The sequence below is a fragment of the Pongo abelii genome, chromosome 7, assembly GCF_028885655.2.
Source record: "Pongo abelii isolate AG06213 chromosome 7, NHGRI_mPonAbe1-v2.0_pri, whole genome shotgun sequence".
Lineage (NCBI taxonomy): Eukaryota > Metazoa > Chordata > Mammalia > Primates > Hominidae > Pongo > Pongo abelii.
The window spans coordinates 75,473,919-75,491,637 of record NC_071992.2 but is presented as its reverse complement, the minus strand read 5'-3'; the positions used below and the strand labels follow the sequence as shown (position 1 = coordinate 75,491,637).

Here is a 17,719-nt window from a genome sequence, read left to right as displayed (position 1 = left end):
GTGTGTGTGTGAAATAAGAGAAAGTTATCTGCTTAACCTAGCTCCCTGAGGAACTTAATCAAGTCACTCCCGTTCTGGCATTTGGGTGGGTCCAGGCAGCACCCAAGAGTCCAGGACCTCACCAGGTCCAGCTCAATGAGGGACTTTGTATGGAAGAACTGGGAAGGAGAAATAAGTAAGCATGATTCCTGTATATTTTGCCTGATGAACAAAGTAATGCAATTAATTGAGGTAGGAGAAGACCAGGTATGTGGGAAAAAGGAGAGTGAATCAAAGATTCTGTTTTGGACATGTTGAATTGAGATGCCAGTAAACTTCTAAGTGATCTCACATGAGCAATTGGACATTTGAATCTGGAGCTTGGGGGAGTGGCCTGAGCTTGAGATAGAAATACTACATAGCTGGTATAACTGTGGGGGCCAAATGTTTTTTTCAACTATCTGCTAGACATTTGTAGTTTCTCTATTGTAGATTACATGCTTGTGTCCTTTACCTATATATCTATTGAATCTCTCACAGTTATTCTTAAAATTTCCTAAAAGTTTAATGCAATAAAAAATGTTTAACAAACTACCTTAAATCATCTAATTTTTACAGCAAGCCTGGTACAGGTTTTTAAATTTTTGACTAATGAGAGTTGTGACCTCCACAGACAAATTTAAAAATCATCAGCATATAACAAATAAGAAAAACATATTTGTCGTCCACAAGGAAATGATGTATGCTTTATGTTCACAAGGCAAGGATATATTGTGTCTCCCAAGGCGGGGGTCACAGGCTGGTATGTATAGTAAATCAGGCTTAGAAACCTGATTTCTCTGTATATCAAGAGTGAATTCATCTTTCAGGAATGGACTTACATTAACCTAGTTTATGAGTCTGATTTTTAAAAGCAGGAGGTCAAATTGCAATGAGAAATCATTGTCCCAGAGACAGGGATATTTTAAATTTGTGCAACTAGCTTTTTGTTATCCTGGATAAAGAATAATGTCTATGGAAGATTTAATGACCTTAAGCTAAGAGAACATGAGTCACCCATCTCACTTTTGGGATGAGACAAACATCAGTCCCAATACCTTTAATCGGCTCATTCGCTCTCTTACTTCATCAGCCCTAACCACACCCTGTTGTCTCCCTCTGAACAGCGCCATTTGTCTCTTTGGCCTCTGCAGGCATTTATAACCCTGGCCTAATGGCTTTGCCCAAGTACCAAATACTTTGATGAATGAAAAACTCCCATGAATCATGTTTAAAACAAGGTTTTTTTTGTGTTTGAAGTTCTTGAGATCTAAACCATGAATCATGTTTTAATAGAGAATACTGCTTTTTATCTCTGAGACCTTCCTTTTTTGAGGGTTTAAGGCTGACCAACCCCACTTGTGATGACAGTCATTTTAGATACTTTAACAAATTCAATCAAATTACATCCAGTTCTGGCCCTGGGATCCAATCTAGATCTTCAGATCACTCCCATAATTTTATTTTGCAGTACATTAAGCCTCCAGCTTCATTAGTTACTGACCATATGACCTGGCCATGCCATTGATTCCATCTGCATTTCAGTTTCTTAATCTGTAAAATGGGAAAAAGAATATCAAAGTGATAGGATTACTGTGCAGTGCCGAGGTTGTGGGAAGCACATGGATCATTCCATGTGGCAGGGAAATCCCCTTCGAGGGGGAGCTCACCAGTTGCTGGTAACTTCCTGAACCCATCATTGGTAGGAGGCACGGTATTCTGTGTGAACTGGCCATTCTCAGGCTGAGCACTGCCATGCAAATGTATGCTGGGCATTTTGAGTTGTTAGAATGATGGCAAGTGGAGGTCAGGGATGCTAAACATCCTAAGATGCACCTGAGAGCCCTGCAGAGCAAAGAACTGGTCAGCCCCAAGTGCCAGTTGCACCTGCTGCTAAGAAATACTACTGGAGGGCCAGGCGTGGTGGCTCATGCCTGTAATCCTGGCACTTTGGGAGGCCGAGGCGGGCAGATTGCTTGAGCTCAGGAGTTTGAGACCAGCCTGGGCAACATGGTGAAACCTCGTCTCTACAAAAAAATTCAAAAGTTAGCCAGGCATGGTGGCACGCGCCTCTAGTCTCAGCTATTTGGGAGGCTGAAGCATGAGAATTGCTTGAGCCTGGGAGGCTGAGATCATGCCACTGCACTCCAGCCTGGGCAACAGAGAGAGACTGTCTCAAAAAAAAAACAAAAACTGCTGTAGGCAAGAGACTCACCCTTGAAGCTCACTGGCTGCATGGGAGGATATGAGTGTTGAAAAACATCTGGAAGAAAGGGGGAAGAGGGAGCAGAGAAGGCAAGCAACAACAGCTATTATAGATGCAGATTTTTGAGGTAGACAGCCTGGGATTTAAAACTTTGCTCTGCTACTTTCGAGCTGTGTGATCAAGCTAATGAAACTTTAAAAATTTACTTTCTTTAATAAGTAAAAAATAAAAAATAATAGCTGCTCTTGAGATTGCTAAGATTAATGAAAGAATGTATGAGTCTGTCAAATGTCCTGGGCCACAGAAGGGGCTCAATGTCTGTGTTCCCTTTGTTCCTGCTAGGATGTGCATTAGTTTACAGTGTAGCCACTTGATAGCATCTGAAGGGATCAGTACCTTGCTATTTCCAACAAATGTGTTTTGAGGTGCTAATATCATCTAATGAGGGTGTGAGCCATCATTTAAACCATTAGATTAGGAACATTGCAGATGGTCCCAGCACAATGTGTATATGTCACAGATGGCTCATAATAGCTAGTCTGTATTAATAAGCAAGACTAGATGTATCAGTTTTAGCTCTGGGTTTTTGTTTCCTCCTTAAGTATACTATTGTTGTATAAAATAAATGTATGCACACGTTTGCTTCTCTCTCTATATATATATACACACACACATATATATATAGCCCCACACATATATATAGCCCCCTGTATATATATATATATATATATATATATATATATATTTGTTTTCCTTATATAGACGGAGACTCATTATATTGCCCAGGCTGGTCTCAAACTCCTGGGCTCAGGTGATCCTCCCGCCTTGGCCTCCTTCCTAAAGTGCTTACAGGTATAAGCCACCATGTCTGGCCTGTTTTATAATTAGGCAAAATGCATAAGAAAATGATCTCCATTCTGTTTTTTAGGCTGGGTGTGGTGGCTCACACCTGTAATCCCAGCAATTTGGGAGGCCGAGGTGGGTGGATTGCTTGAGGTCAGAATTTCAAGACCAGCTTGACCAACATGGTGAAACTCTATCTCTACTAAAAATACAAAAATTAGCTGGGCGTTGTGGTGGGTGCCAGTAATCCCAGCTACTCAGGAGGCTGAGGCAGGAGAATCGCTTGAACCTGGGAGGTGGAGGTTGCAGTGAGTCAAGATCATACCACTGCACTCCAGCCTGGATGAAAGAGCAAGACTCCGTCTCAAAAAAAAAAAAAAAAAAAAAAGAGAGAAAAGAAAAGAAAATGAATAATCTCCATTCTGTTTTTTAGTGCATCTGCTTCCCTTCAAACACAGGCCATTATGGACACTGTTCTCTGTTTGGAAGTTAACTCATACTTTTTTTTTCTTCCATATTCTATGTAAATTATTGATTCCTCTGGAAAAGCCTCCTTGATTTTCCACATTAGATAGGTCTTTTGTTTTTGTTCTTATAGTCTTGCGTTTCTGTTGTTTATTGCTGCTTTACAAATCACTCCAAAATCCTGTGGTTTAAATACTAACAGGATATCATTTCTCATAATTCTTTTGGTTGATATATCAGTCTATTCTCACACTGCTATAAAAAACTACCTGATACTGGGTAATTCATAAAGAAAAGAAGTTTAATTGGCTCATAGTTCCACAAGCTGTACAGGAAGCATGGCTGGGGAGGCCTCAGGAAACTTACAATCATGACAGAGGCGAAGGGGAAGCAGGAACAATCTTTACATTGTGAAGCAGGATAGACAAAGTGAAGTGGGAGGTGCTCCACACTATTAGACAACCAGATCTTGTGAGAACTCAGTCACTCTCATGAGAACAGCAAGGGGGAAATTCACCCCCATGATCCAGTCATACCCCTCCAGGTCTCTTCCCCAACACTGGGGATCTCAGATGGAGAGATTTGGGTGGGGACACAGCATCAAACCATATCAGTTGATTAGGTGATTCTGCTTCACGGAGTGTTGTGTCAGCTGGAGTGCTGAGATAGCTGCAAGGTCACAAGGCTGGTATATCGTGCTGGCCACCTACTGGGAGCTCAGTGGGGGTTTTTGTCCAGGTTCCTTGGTTAACTCTTACATGGACCTCTTTATGTGGCTGTTTGGCTTCCTCACAGACTGGCAATTGGATTTTAAAAAAGTGCATTCGAAAAGGCCTAATCCTATGTGCAAGTTCATCAAACTTCTGCTTACACTATGTTTGTAATGTCCCAATGGTGAAAGTAAATTGTATGGTGAAAGTTAATTGTATGGCCCAATACCAGGACATGGGGCTACGAAGTCCAGCGGAGTCAAAAGAATGAGAAAAGACAGGTTAAGAGTACATAAAGTGGGTCCAGGGGGCCAATGGTGGTATGCAGGCTGTGAAGGCCCTGAGCTCTGGGAGCCCAAACTACTTATTGATGATCAAACAAAGAAGCAGGTGGTGAGGATGTGTGGATGTGGGGGTAAACAGGTGAGGGTGTGAAGACTTTGGGGTGGAAAGGTAGCAGTGCATCAAGCATAGCTGTGACAGTTTAGCATTTTCTTTGATGCACGCAGAATATGCTCTGCTGCTTGGGATAATAGAGAACATGTTTACGAGCCTGGGAGAGCAACTAACAAGTCTGTGCACATTCCAGAGGCCGTGAGGGATTTTATGCCCTGAGCCCTGGATTCCATCCAAGCCACAAGGGGTTTTATGCCCTGGGCTTAGATTTGTGGTGCAGCAGGGCAGCCTTCCACCCTTTAGCACAGAGCTTGGTGTTCCAAAGGCCACGAGGGGTTTTAGACCCTGGACCCCGGACATCTTCCAAGACTCTTTTATATTATAACAGACAAGCCAGTCCTGCCTCAGCTCTTCTACCAACATGTCTTCCTTTTCTTTTTTGCAAAACCACCACAGGTATCTTTGCTTGTTCTTGGAGGTGGCTTTCTCTCCAGAGGCAGCTTCCGCATCTGCAGACTATATAAAGACAACACAGATTAAAAGCACAATCATTACTGAAATCGCAGAGCCTCCAAGTGTCTTGATCCGTTTTAGCGGGTTGATAGCTGCTAATCCGTCTGCAGCTCCTTCAAGCACTTCAGTTCCTGGCATTAGTATCAGATGTGCCTGAGAGGCTTGAAATACTTGTTCCTTCAGTTTTGCAATATCCAAAGATAAATTTCCAGTATGACCTTTTAAATGTCTCTTAACTTTTTCACACTCATGCTCTCTTTTATTATACAGATGAGGAGTAATGTAAAAATCAGAGGTATTTCAATCACATTGCATTTGAATTTTACTTTTTAAACTTATATTATGATCTCCCATTCAAATCACTGTCAGACGGAGATCATTATTTGGTTAACTACTTTTTTATTTATTTGAGTTTGAGAGTTCCATGATTTTGTGGAATTCTTTTGTCACTTATTGACAAATTTTACAGTTTGTACAGATGAATGTAGAGCCACACCAGCTACTGCAGTAGTAGTAGTAACAGCAATGAGGCCAATTGTAGCAACTATGAGAGCAACTATAAATCTTTTTGATCAGGATAAAAGTTTTTAAAGAATTTGTTACTATATGAATGGATGGAGATGCCTCCTACAGTCTATTTAAAGACACAGGGATTCAGACTCCTTCCCTGGCTTTAATTATTAGGATAGTCTGATTTTTATTAAAAGTTGAATTAATGCAGGTAAAAAATGACATTCGAGGCATGAAATGAAGTGTGTATTTATATCAAGAGTAACATTTCCTATTGCTAGCACAAAAGGTGGCTGGATACAACTTTGAATCCAAAAAGTCCTGTTGGAAAGAAAAGAAAGAGCATATTTATTTTTACCTCCTTCCCCTTTACACTTGTTATATTTACTCTATCAAATTTTGATTGAACTTTGAGCCATAGCTAATCTCCATAATTCAGAATGTTCCTCTTCTATGGCAGGAGATATTATTTTTGGCCTAGGGGTGAAATGCCAGTAGGACTGCATATGATAGGGACCTCAGCTTTTGTCTGAATATATTGTGTATGATTTAATTGCCAGTGCTTCCATCGGTTTATTATATTTGTTCTGCAAGAAGGCCTCCTGGTGCAATTTTTTTTTAAAGATCCCATTAGGAGACTAATTAATGACGATTCCATGGGAATTATTTTGTAGCACCTCAGCCTTACTTTTTATACAATCTTCCCAAGTTCAAGAATCCACACCTTTAAACTAAACTCTTTTTGTTTATATTTGAACTTATTCAGATGGAACTGCAGGGTTTTAGGATGGGAATGATTATATTTTAAACTGTGCCCCAAAATCATATGCAAAGCAGCCCATGATTAATTTTTTCGAGGACTACTGCCAACCAGGCCTGTGAGTCAATCTGTAAACATCCAACAGCAGGTCCCAGGCATATTGGGGGATATTTATATTTTATGGATATATTTATTTTTATCCCTTCCTAATTAGGATGCATTGGCCCTCAGTTATCTATGGGTGCAAGCATCCAGGTACTGATGTTGGTGTACACCTTAATAACAGGGTCCATCCAACTCACAGACCTCATTAAAGGAGGAAATGGGACATATGCCCAATAAGTGAAATTCTGAGTTGCTCCTGTAGTAAGGAGGCTTGCCGCCATGGTGAGTACTGCCAGCATGGTCACCATCAAGTTACTAGTTGTTTTTAGTTTGTTCTGTGCTTTCAAGTTGTCCTTTGCCATCTGTGCCAACTTCTTGATTTGTCCCCATGTTGGAGAATTTGCCTGATGACTATTCTCAATTTTCTCCTTTGTCTCTGAGATGTTTGTTTGCACCATCACTCGTATCAGGAGTTTTGGCTCTTCCCAGAGTATTCTCTTCCTGCAGTAGCTCATGATAGATCTTCAGATGTTTGGTGGGCACCCATACAGGCACCTGATTGTTACCTGGAGAAACCCAAGCAAATCCTCTTGCCCATATAATTATCCATTCTTTGATTAAGTTTAGTTAAAGGGCCAGGGAGGTTAGTATGCGCTCTCATATGAGTGATATAGAAAGGGGAATGCCTTTGTTGTACTGCTTGCTACAAAGAATGAAATAAAAGATTAAGTTGGTCATTAGTCACATTTTGAATTAAGTCACATTCAATATTTTGTCTGGCTTGCACTACATAGGCTGAATCAGAAACAATGTTTACTGGCTGTTTAAAAGTTTTAACACTGTTATCACAGCGATAAATTCAGCCCTTTGAGCAGAAGCAAGGTCAGTTTGAAAAACTTGTTGTTGAGGTCCCACAAATGAGGCCTTTCCATTACTAGATCCATCAGTAAAAATAGTAATGGCCCCTTCAATAGGGGTTTTTTGAGTAATGGAAGACAATATCCATGATGTTAATTTAAGAAATTGGAATATTTTGGATTTAGGATAATAATGATCAAGAATGCCAATAAAACCTGCCAAATTAACTTGCCATTCCTGAGAATTAATAAAAGCTTGTTGAATTTGTTTGTTTAATGGAACTATAATTTGATTTGGATCATATCCCATTAACTTTGTTGTGTGCAGACTTGTTTGTCCTACTAGTACAGCAATTAGATCTAAGTACAGAGTGAGCATTTTAGTTGTACTGTGAGGTAGAAAAAGCCACTGGACCAGATCAAGATCATTCTGTTGAACAGTAACTCCTGTAGGTGAATGTTTAGTAGGAAAAACTAAAAAAACTGTAATGGCTGCATAGAGTCAATTCGAATCACTTGTGCCTGTTGAAGTTTTTCTTCAATTAATTGAAGTTCTTCTAATGCTTCTTTGGGTAAAGAGCATTTACCGTTAGATCAGAATCACCTTGGCTGGGTGCGGTGGCTCATGCCTGTAATCCCAGCACTTTGGGAGGCTGAGGTGGGCAGATCATGAGGTCAGGAGATTGAGACCATTCTGGCTAACACATTGAAACCCCATCTCTACTGAAAATACAAAAAAATTAGCCAGGCATGGTGGTGGGTGCCTGTAGTCCCAGCTACTTGGGAGGCTGAGGCAGGAGAATGGCATGAACCTGGGAGGTGGAGCTTGCAGTGAACCGAGATCGTGCCACTGCACTCCAGCCTGGGCAACAAAGGGAAACTCCATCTCAAGAAAAAAAAAAAAATCAGAATCACCTCATAAGGCAGAAAAGAGGTGAGACATAGCATAAGTAGGAATGCCTAAAGTTGGATGAATCCAATTAATGTCTCCTAATAATTTTTGAAAATCATGTAGAGTTTTTAAATTATCTCTTCTAATTTGAACCTTTTGAGGCTTCATAGTATTTTGTTCTACTTTCATTTCTAAATATTGAAAGGGAATAGAAGTTTGGATTTTATTGGGGGCTATGATTAATCCTGCTGCAGTTACAGCCTTTTCTAACTGTTTGTAGCATAGTATTACTTCCTCCCTAGTTTCAGCTGCACATAAAATATCATCCATATAATGGATAATATAACATTTTTTAAATTGTTCTCTAACTGGCTTAATAGCTTTTCCAATATAAGTTTGACAAATAGTTGGGCTATTTAACATGCCTTGTGGTAATACTTTCCAAAGGTATCTATCCACTGGTTCTTTGTTATTTATAGCTGGAACAGTAAAAGCAAATTTTTCATAATCTTGGGTAGCTAATGGTAAAGACACAATCTTTTAAATCTATTACTGTTAGAGGCCAGTATTTTGGAATCATGGTTGGAGAGGGCAGCCCTGGTTGCAGCGCACCCATGAGTTGAATTACAGCATTAACAGCCCTTAAATCTGTTAACATTCTCCATTTCCCTGATTTTTTCTTAATAACAAGCACAGGAGAATTCCAAGGAGAGAAAGTAGGCTCTATGTGTCCTTTCAGAATTGTTCCTGCACCAATTTTTTTAAAGCCTCTAGTTTTTCCTGTTTTAGCGGCCATTGCTCCACCCAAACTGGTTTGGCAGTTAGTCAAACAACTGAAAGAAGGATATTTTTCCCCTGTAACATTTATTCTTTTCCATGCCTGTAAGCACACAGTGCACAGCTGAACAATGGCAACATTCTTCATTACTGCTTAATTTTCTAATTGACCCCAATAAGGGCAAACTCCCATTAGCTGTTCAAAAGAAACAGGCACAGGCGGCTGTGCTTGTGTGTTTTCTCTTACCTGAGTTTGAGCTTCATCAGCCCACCAGGTTTTAAACTGTAAGTACTGAGATGGAGTGAGAACAGATTTTGTTAAAGTATCCCAGTCATATGATATTAATCTATTATCAAGAGCCACATTTTTTAGTAAAGTTCGTACAAAAGGAGAATTTGGCCCATATTGACTAATGGCTTGCTTGAATTCCTTTACCTACTTAAAAAGAAAAGTGGCTCAATTAGCTATATTCTGTCATTGGGTTATAGTAATTGGAAATTGCCATGCTTCAAGGTCTCCCTCGGCTCTAGCCTTTTGAATAGAATTTTGTATAGCACCACCAATCGCTCCAGGTTTGAATGTTGCAACTACAAGAGCAGTAAGTTTTTCAGTTAATTCATTTTCTTGCCCATTAGAGGGAGAGGGAGGAGGTGGCCATTCACTTAATTCAGCAGGTGGAACCGACTGGCTAGTAAAATACACCTTTTTCAGCTTCACTTTCTTTTCTTTAGTTTCCTCCAGTTCCTGTCCCTCACATTCAGAATCTGAAGTTAGTTTTTTTAATAGTCGCCTGCCTCTTCCTCATCTGAATCTGCCTCATCATCTGTTTGAAATGGCTCAAGAGCTGCCTTTATGCACACCCATGCTGACCAAACAGAAAATGGAATTTTGGCTCCTTCTTTGTGTGCCTTTTTAAAATCTCTGCCGATTCGTTCCCATTCATCCAACTCCATTGTCCCTTGTTCTGGGAACCATGGGCAAAACTGCTCTACTGTATTAAAGAGGGTTAATAAATTCTGAGTACTAACTTTCACTCCCCCTCTCTGTAATAAATGCCGTAAGAAATTTAAATAAGCAGAATGTTTACTTTCATTCTGTCCCATTGTTACCCTGGTTCTTCTGAGTGCCCAGCTTACCCACCGAGCTTCTTTCAGTCATCCTCGGTGTCCTCTGACAATGCCTCCTCTGCTTCCACATGTTCTAGCATTCCTTCACTGGGGTCTTCATAGCCCCATGTTGGGCACTAGAAATGTTGGGGTGATCAGACCCAACAGCAGGCCGTGGGGGCTACGAAGTCCGGAGGAGTCAAAGGAATGAGAAAAGACAAGTTAAGAGTACATAAGATGGGTCCACAGGGCCAACGCTGGTATGGAGGCTGTGAAGGCCCTGAGCTCTGGGATCCCACACTATTTATTGGTGATCAAACAAAGAAGCAGGTGGTGAGGTCACGTGGATGTGGGGGTAAACAGGTGAGGGCATGAGGATGTGGGGGTAGAAAGGTAGCAGTGCATCAAGCGTAGCTGTGACAGTTTAGCATTTTCTTTGATGCATATAGAGTATGCTCTGCTGCTTGAAATAATGAAGAACATGTTTATGACCCTGGGAGAGCAACCAAGTCTGTGCACATTCCAGAGGCCATGGGGGGTTTTATGCCTTAAGCCCTGGATTCCATCCAAGCCACAAGGGGTTTTATGCCCTGGGCTTAGATTTGTGGTGTGGCAGGGCAGCTCTCCACACTTTGGCAAAGAGCTTGGTGTTCCAAAGGCCACAAGGGGTTTTAGACCCTGGACCCCAGACATCTTCCAAGACTCTTTTATATTATGACAGACAAGCCAGTCCTGCCTCAGCTCTTCTCCCAACACAAGTTCATCAAACTTCTGCTTACACTATGTTTGTAATATCCCAATGGTGAAAGTTAATTGTATGGCCAAACCCAGTGTCAACATGGAAGGGGATTTCTCAAGGGCAAAATACCAGAAGGCATGATTCACTGAGGCCACCAAAGTGTACCACATCTAGTGAATATTTCCTTTATAGCACTCAACATTGTTTGCAATTATATATTTGTTTGTGTTATTTACTATCTATCTCTCAATAGACACTAAAATCCATGAAAACAGAGATCTTTTTAAAAAATTTTGTTAACCATTGTGGAATGGAACCTAAAATGCAATTTAAAAGTTCTGAAGTCTGGTCATGGTGGCTCATGCCTGTAATCCCAGCACTTTGGGATGCCAAGGTGGGAAGATCACCTGAGGTTGGGAGTTGGAGACCAGCTTGACCAACATGGAGAAATCCCCTCTCTATTAAAAATACAAAATTAGCCGGGAATGGTGGCACATGCCTGTAATCCCAGCTACTTGGGAGGCTGAGGCAGGAGAACCACTTGAACCAGGGAGGCGGAGGTTGTGGTGAGCTGAGATTGTGCCATTGCACTCCGGCCTGGCCAACAAGAGTGAAACTCCATCTCAAAAAAAAAAAAAAGTTCTGAAGATGTCCAAGTGGCTGAGAAACTAACAATAGACACCATCATGCAAGGCTTGCAATAGGAATTGTTCAAAACTGGTCTGGCCTGTCTTGGCAGATTCACACTATTTTGGAGAGAGTTGCAAGTATGCTGCGTTGTCTCTCCCAGCATGGGAGAGGGGACTGAGGTATGTCTCTCTCACCTCAAGTCAAGTAAGAGGATTTCAAAAATGACTTGGAGAACTTAACATATGGCCCCTGGATTTGAGTGCACCATCCAGGGAGAAGAGCCAGAGATTGGGTTCAGTCATATGGCCAAGGATTTAATCAATCATGCCTTCATAATGAGACCCCAATAAAAACTCTGGACACCTAGGCTTGGAGGAGCTTCCTGATTGGTGAATACAGTGATGTGCTAGGAGGGTGATGCTCCCTGACTCCCCCAGGGGAGAGGCACTGAAGCTCTGTGTTCCCTCTCAGACCTCGCCCTATGTAGTCTTTTATTTTATTTTTAAAAATTTCCCTTGTTTTTTCATATCTTGGTACCTATATGTATTCTTCACAATAAAACTATTATTTCATATGTAGCATGTTTCTGAGTTCTGTGAGTCATTCTGGTGAATTTTCAAGCCTGAGATGGTTGTAGGAACCCTCAAATTTGCAGCCAGTCAGAGTATGAGTGGCCTGGGATTCCCTGAAACTTACAGCTGGTGAGAGCTATCTTGTGGAGGACTTTGACCTTAACCTGTGGGATCTGTGCCAACTCTGGATGGTTAGTGTCTGAAATGAATTGCAGTGCATTTGGTGTTGGCCCAGTTGGGATTGAAATGAAGCACTGTGTAATTAACCATCCAAGTAGTTATTTGTTTAAAATAATTTAAAAATTGGGCTGGGTACAGTGGCTCACACCTGTAATCCCAGAACTTTCGGAGGCCAAGGCAGGCAGCTCACTTGAGGTCAAGGGTTTAAGACCAGCCTGGCCAACATGGTGAAACCTCGTCTCTACTAAAAATACAAAAATTAGCCAGGCATTGTGGTGCATGCTTGTAGTCCCAGCTACTCGGGAGGCTGAGGCAGGAGAATTGCTTGAACCCAGGAAGTGGAGGTTACAGAGGGCCAAGATCATGCCACTGCACTCCAGCCTGGGCAACAGAGTGAGACTCCACCTCAAAAGACAAACAAAAACAAATAAACACAAAATTATTTCTCACAGTTTTGTAGGTTCCTTGGGCTCAGGTGATTTGTCCTTACTTTGAGCTCTGCTATGCAGGTGTGGTGAGATAGCAGCTGAAGCCTGGGCAGACGGTGCCTGGGCTGGGTTGGCTGGAGCAGCTTGGGCTGGCTGGGCATCTCTGTCTCTTCATAGTTAACCTGGCCTTTCTCACAGCAGGGTGATCTTAGTGCAGTCAGACTTCTTATACGGTGGCTGACTTCTCTGCGATTGAATGTTCCAAGAGACAGGAAGTGGAAGCTGCCAGTCTCTTGAGAACCAGTCCTGAAAATGAACATAGCTTCACTTCCTGTCAGGCTATTGGGCAAAACAGTCACAAAACCCACCCAGACTTAAGGAGAGGGGATATAGAACCCCACTTCTTGATGGAAGGAATATCAGATAATTTGTGGCCACATTTAATCTGCTTCATGTTCTTTTGGCATTTGACAGTGTTCACCACAAATGATAATGACTTCATGTGGCCTGGTTTTTCTTTTATCTCAGACTACTCTTCATTGATCTTCAATTATGTGATTTCCCTCATTACTTAAACATCCCCTTTCCTTTTCTCTCTTATTACTCATTTACACTCAATACCATAACCACTCTTATGACACCAATCACTACCTTTAGGCTGAGGATCTCCCAGATCTCTAAAGATAGTTTATCTGGTCTTCTGACTCACATAGTGAAGGACCTTTACAATATCTGTTGACAGCATCTGAGCAGGATTTGTGCCCTTTAGAGACACAACTTGAAGGTGGCAGGATCTTCCTTGTATTGTTGTCCTGGGAGTGACCTGCTTCCATCCAACTGTGCCCACATTCATGGCAACCTGCACATTTACAAGATGACCTAGGTCATATAACCCAAAAATTCTATTCAAGAGCTGTGGGAAGGCTGATTGTCTATGTGAACAAGAATGATTTATGTGAACATTTTAAAAATACCTACAATGTGACCTGCATTTAGTGATTTCCAGGTCACTCAGCTATAAGAAGCACAGACACGTGTGGCATGTTTCTATTAATTGTACTTTGTCATAATTATGCCTTATCATGATTGAACTTTTGTAGTTAAGAAGTGAACTTCTCTATCAGCCAATTCATGATCCACAGCACTCATTCCTATTTACAAAAAGCACAGCTGGATCCTTTCTCACAAAGTATGCAGACATGACATTCAATAGTAAAAACAAGCTGGTAGTTGTCCCTGAAAACATACTTAAAAAGGGATATAAATTTGAAAGGCTCAGTTAAAAAAAAAAGAAAGACTATTGATAAGGTTTGGCTGTATGTCCCCACACAAATCTCACGTCGAATTGTAATTCCCAGTGTTGGGGAGGGAATCTGGTGGGAGGTGATTGGATCATGGAGCAGATTTCCCCCTTGCTGTTCTAGTGATAGTGAGTGAGTTCTCATGAGATCTGGTTGTTTAAAAGTGTGTAGCACTTCTCCCTTAGCTCTCTTTTTCCTGCCACCATATGAAGATGTGCCTGCTTCCTTTTCACCTTCCACCATTATTGTAAGTTTCCTGAGGCCTCCCCAGCCATGCTTCCTGTACAGCCTGTGGAACTGTGAGTCAATTAAACCTCTTTTCTTTATAAATTACCCAGTATCAGGTAGTTCTTTATAGCACTGTGAGAATGGACTAATAAAACTATGAACATTGTTTAAGTCATATCACTGGTTATTTCCAAGTTACAAGGACTTATGTTCTGGAATGGAGCATCAATGTAGTTTCTTTCCTAGAATTATGTTGAATTTGGGACTAATCTCATAATCAGTCTATTCTACAAGTATTTGAGTTTATCGATGTATCATAATTTGGCACCCCAAGTCTGATGCCATCTTCAGTGAAATTCAACAAATATTGATAAGGCTCTATGCTCAGTGCTGTGGAGGACAGAAAGATGCCTAAGGGGTTCAGGTTAATGGAAGGAAGAGGAGTGACAGGTAACTATAAGACTGAAGCTAGGAGTGAGTGCCAAGGAGGTATGGGCAGTGTTGTAGAGTGCAGGCGAATTGACTGCTGCTTCTCATTTGAAAAGAGGGAGAGATGGGGAGAACATTCCAGGCTGGCAGAGGAACAGAGTGAAGGAGGCATGGAGCAGGAGAGTTCAGGCTGTGGTTGGGAATAAGGAGTGAACCCTTGGCTTGATCTCAGAGTATACATGGGTGACTACCAAGGAGAAAATTGAACAAAAGGGTGGGCTGGGATCATGGAAAGCTTCTTTCAGAGAGACATGAGTCATCCAGGCTTTGGAACATAATTGGAACTTGCTCCCAGTGCTGTTCCATGACTGTATCTCTCATGGAGTACCATATCTTGAGCTCTTGATTGCATGGGTGTCTTGTCTCACTCTCCCTTTAAAATAAAAAACAAACTAACAAAAAATCCATCTTCGACTGAATCCCCTTCTAGTAAGTTTTTCCCTAAATTGGCAAGCCAATAAGAAGAGGTTAGAATCCCTGTCTCTAATTTCTCCATCTATAATTCATTCTTTAAAAACCCTCAACTCCACCTCAATCAACAAAAACCCACCTAAAAAAAATTATGGCCAGGCGCAGTGGCTCACGCCTGTAATCCCAGCACTTTGGGAGGCTGAGGCAGGCAGATCACGAGGTCAAGAAATAGAAACCATCCTGGCCAACATAGTGAAACCCCGTCTCTACTAAAAATATATGAAAATTAGCCAGATGTGGTGGCATGCACCTGTAGTCCCAGCTACTCAGGAGGCTGAGGCAGGAGAATTGCTTGAACCCGAGAGGCAGAGGTTGCAATGAGCCAAGATCATGCCACTGCACTCTAGCCTGGCAACAGAGTGAGACTCTGTCTCAAAAAAAAAATTACAAGAGATACATATTTAATAAAGAAAATTTAAAAAATACACATGGGCAAAAGTATAATGTTAAAATTCATGTGTCATCCAATGCCTCAAAAGTAATTATAGGTGAAATTTGTTGTTTTTATGTTCTATCCTCTGTAAATGTATTCATGTATTATTTATCTGAGCATACAAAGCTGGATTTATGAAAATGAATACTGATCGATACTATATGACCTGCTTTACTTATCAATACTATATGACTACTATTCTATGTATTTAAATATTTTCTACAACTTTAGTGTTTTTTTTGTTTGTTTGTTTGTTTTTTTGAGACAGAGTCTTGCTCTGTCACCCAGGCTGGACTGCAGTGGTGTGATCGCTGCCCACTGCAACCTCTGCCTCCTGGGCTCAAGTGATTCTTGTGCCTCAGCCCCCCAAGTAGCTGGGATCACAGGTGTGCACCACCATGCCTGGCTACTTCTTGTATTTTTAGTAGAGACAGAGTTTCACCATGTTAGCCAGGCTGGTCACAAACCCCTGGGCTCAAGCGATCCACCCACCTTGGCCTTCCAAAGTGCTGGGATTACAGGCATGAGCCATCATGCCCAGCCCTTCAATTTTTTTTTTTTTTTTTTTGAGGAATGGGGTCTTGCCATGTTGCCCAAGCTAGACTGCAATGGCTATTCAAAGACATGATCATAATGCACTATAGCCTTGAACTCCTGGGCTCAAGCAATCCTCCTGCTTCAGCCTCCCAAGTAGCTATGACTAGAGAGGCATGAGCCACCATGCCAGGATAACTTGAATTTTTTAAAGGTCAGATTTATTGAGGTATAATTTACATACATTAAAACTGTTTTAAAGTGCTCAGTTTGGTGATTTTGACAAATACATACAGTCATGTGAGCACCACAGAAACCAAGTTACAGGACATTCCTGTCATCCCCAACTTCCCTTGTCTTCCACAGCCCCTGGCAACTATGGATCTAATTTTCTCTCCTAGTTTTATCTTTCCCAGAATGTCATAGAAATGGAATCATACAGTATGCAGCTGTGTGTGTGTGTGTGTGTGTGTGTGCGTGTGTGTGTGTGTGTCTGGCTCTTTTTCACTTCAAATTAGGCTTTTGAGATACATTCATGTTGTTTAATGTACTAGTAGTTCATTTCTACTCACTGCTGAGTATTGTTCCATTGCGCAGATGTGCCACACGTGGTTTATCCGTTCACCAGTAGATAAACATTTGAGTTGCTTCTAGATTTTGGCAATCATTAGTGAAGCTGCTATAAACATTTGTGTGCAGGTTTTTGTGTGGACCTACATTTTCATTTATTTTGGATAAATTCCTAGGAGTGAGGTTGCTGAGTCCTATGGTAAGTACATGTTTAGCTCTGTAAAAAGCTGCCAAACTGTTCTGTGGTGGGCAGATCCATGCAAATGTACCCCAAAGTCCAAGGAGGCTAAGAGATGGAAAAAAGAGGCTGATAAACGCAGTTTCTTAGAAAGAAACATTTAATAGGGACTTACAAGCAGAAGCCATGCCTGTGCCTGTGGCGGCAGCGAGAAAAGAAGGTGGATCCCAGCACCATTACACCCAAGACCCAGGGCTTATGTACCATAGAAAAGGGTGGTTCAGAAGGGATGTGTAGGACAAATAAAGTATGATAACATCAAGGTTGTTTAACCTAAGGACAGGATTTAGAGGAAGTACCTGCTCTGACACAAAGAACAATAGATAAGCTGGCAATCTTAGTGGGCTTTCCATAGTGGGGATAAATCAGGAGCCAACATGGTGGATTAACTTTCAAGATGGAGTTGCTTTGGTCTGCACACAAACTGTTTTCCAAAGTGCTGCTACCATTTTGTGTTCCTACCAGTAATGTAGGAGAGCTCTAGTTGCTCTACATCTTCACCAGCATTTAACAAAATTAGCCATTCTAGGCTGGGGGCAGTGGCTCACATCTGTAATCCCAGCACTTTGGGAGGCCGAGGCAGGTGGATCACTTGGGGTCAGGAGTTCAAGACTAGTCTGGCCAACGTGGCAAAACCCCATCTCTACTAAAAATACAAAAACTAGCTGGGGGTGGTGGTGCACGCCTGTAATCCCAGCTTCTCAGGAGGCTGAGGCAGGAGAATCACTTGAACCTGAGAGATGGAGG

The 17,719-nt window shown here is 41.6% G+C and overlaps 1 long non-coding RNA gene across 5 annotated transcripts in view; it reads left to right on the top strand.

Annotated features, from left to right (window-relative positions):
• Positions 1-17,719, top strand: part of LOC129061016 (uncharacterized) — a 46,742-nt gene that overhangs the window by 12,480 nt on the left and 16,543 nt on the right. The gene's annotated exons all lie outside the window — the stretch shown is intronic.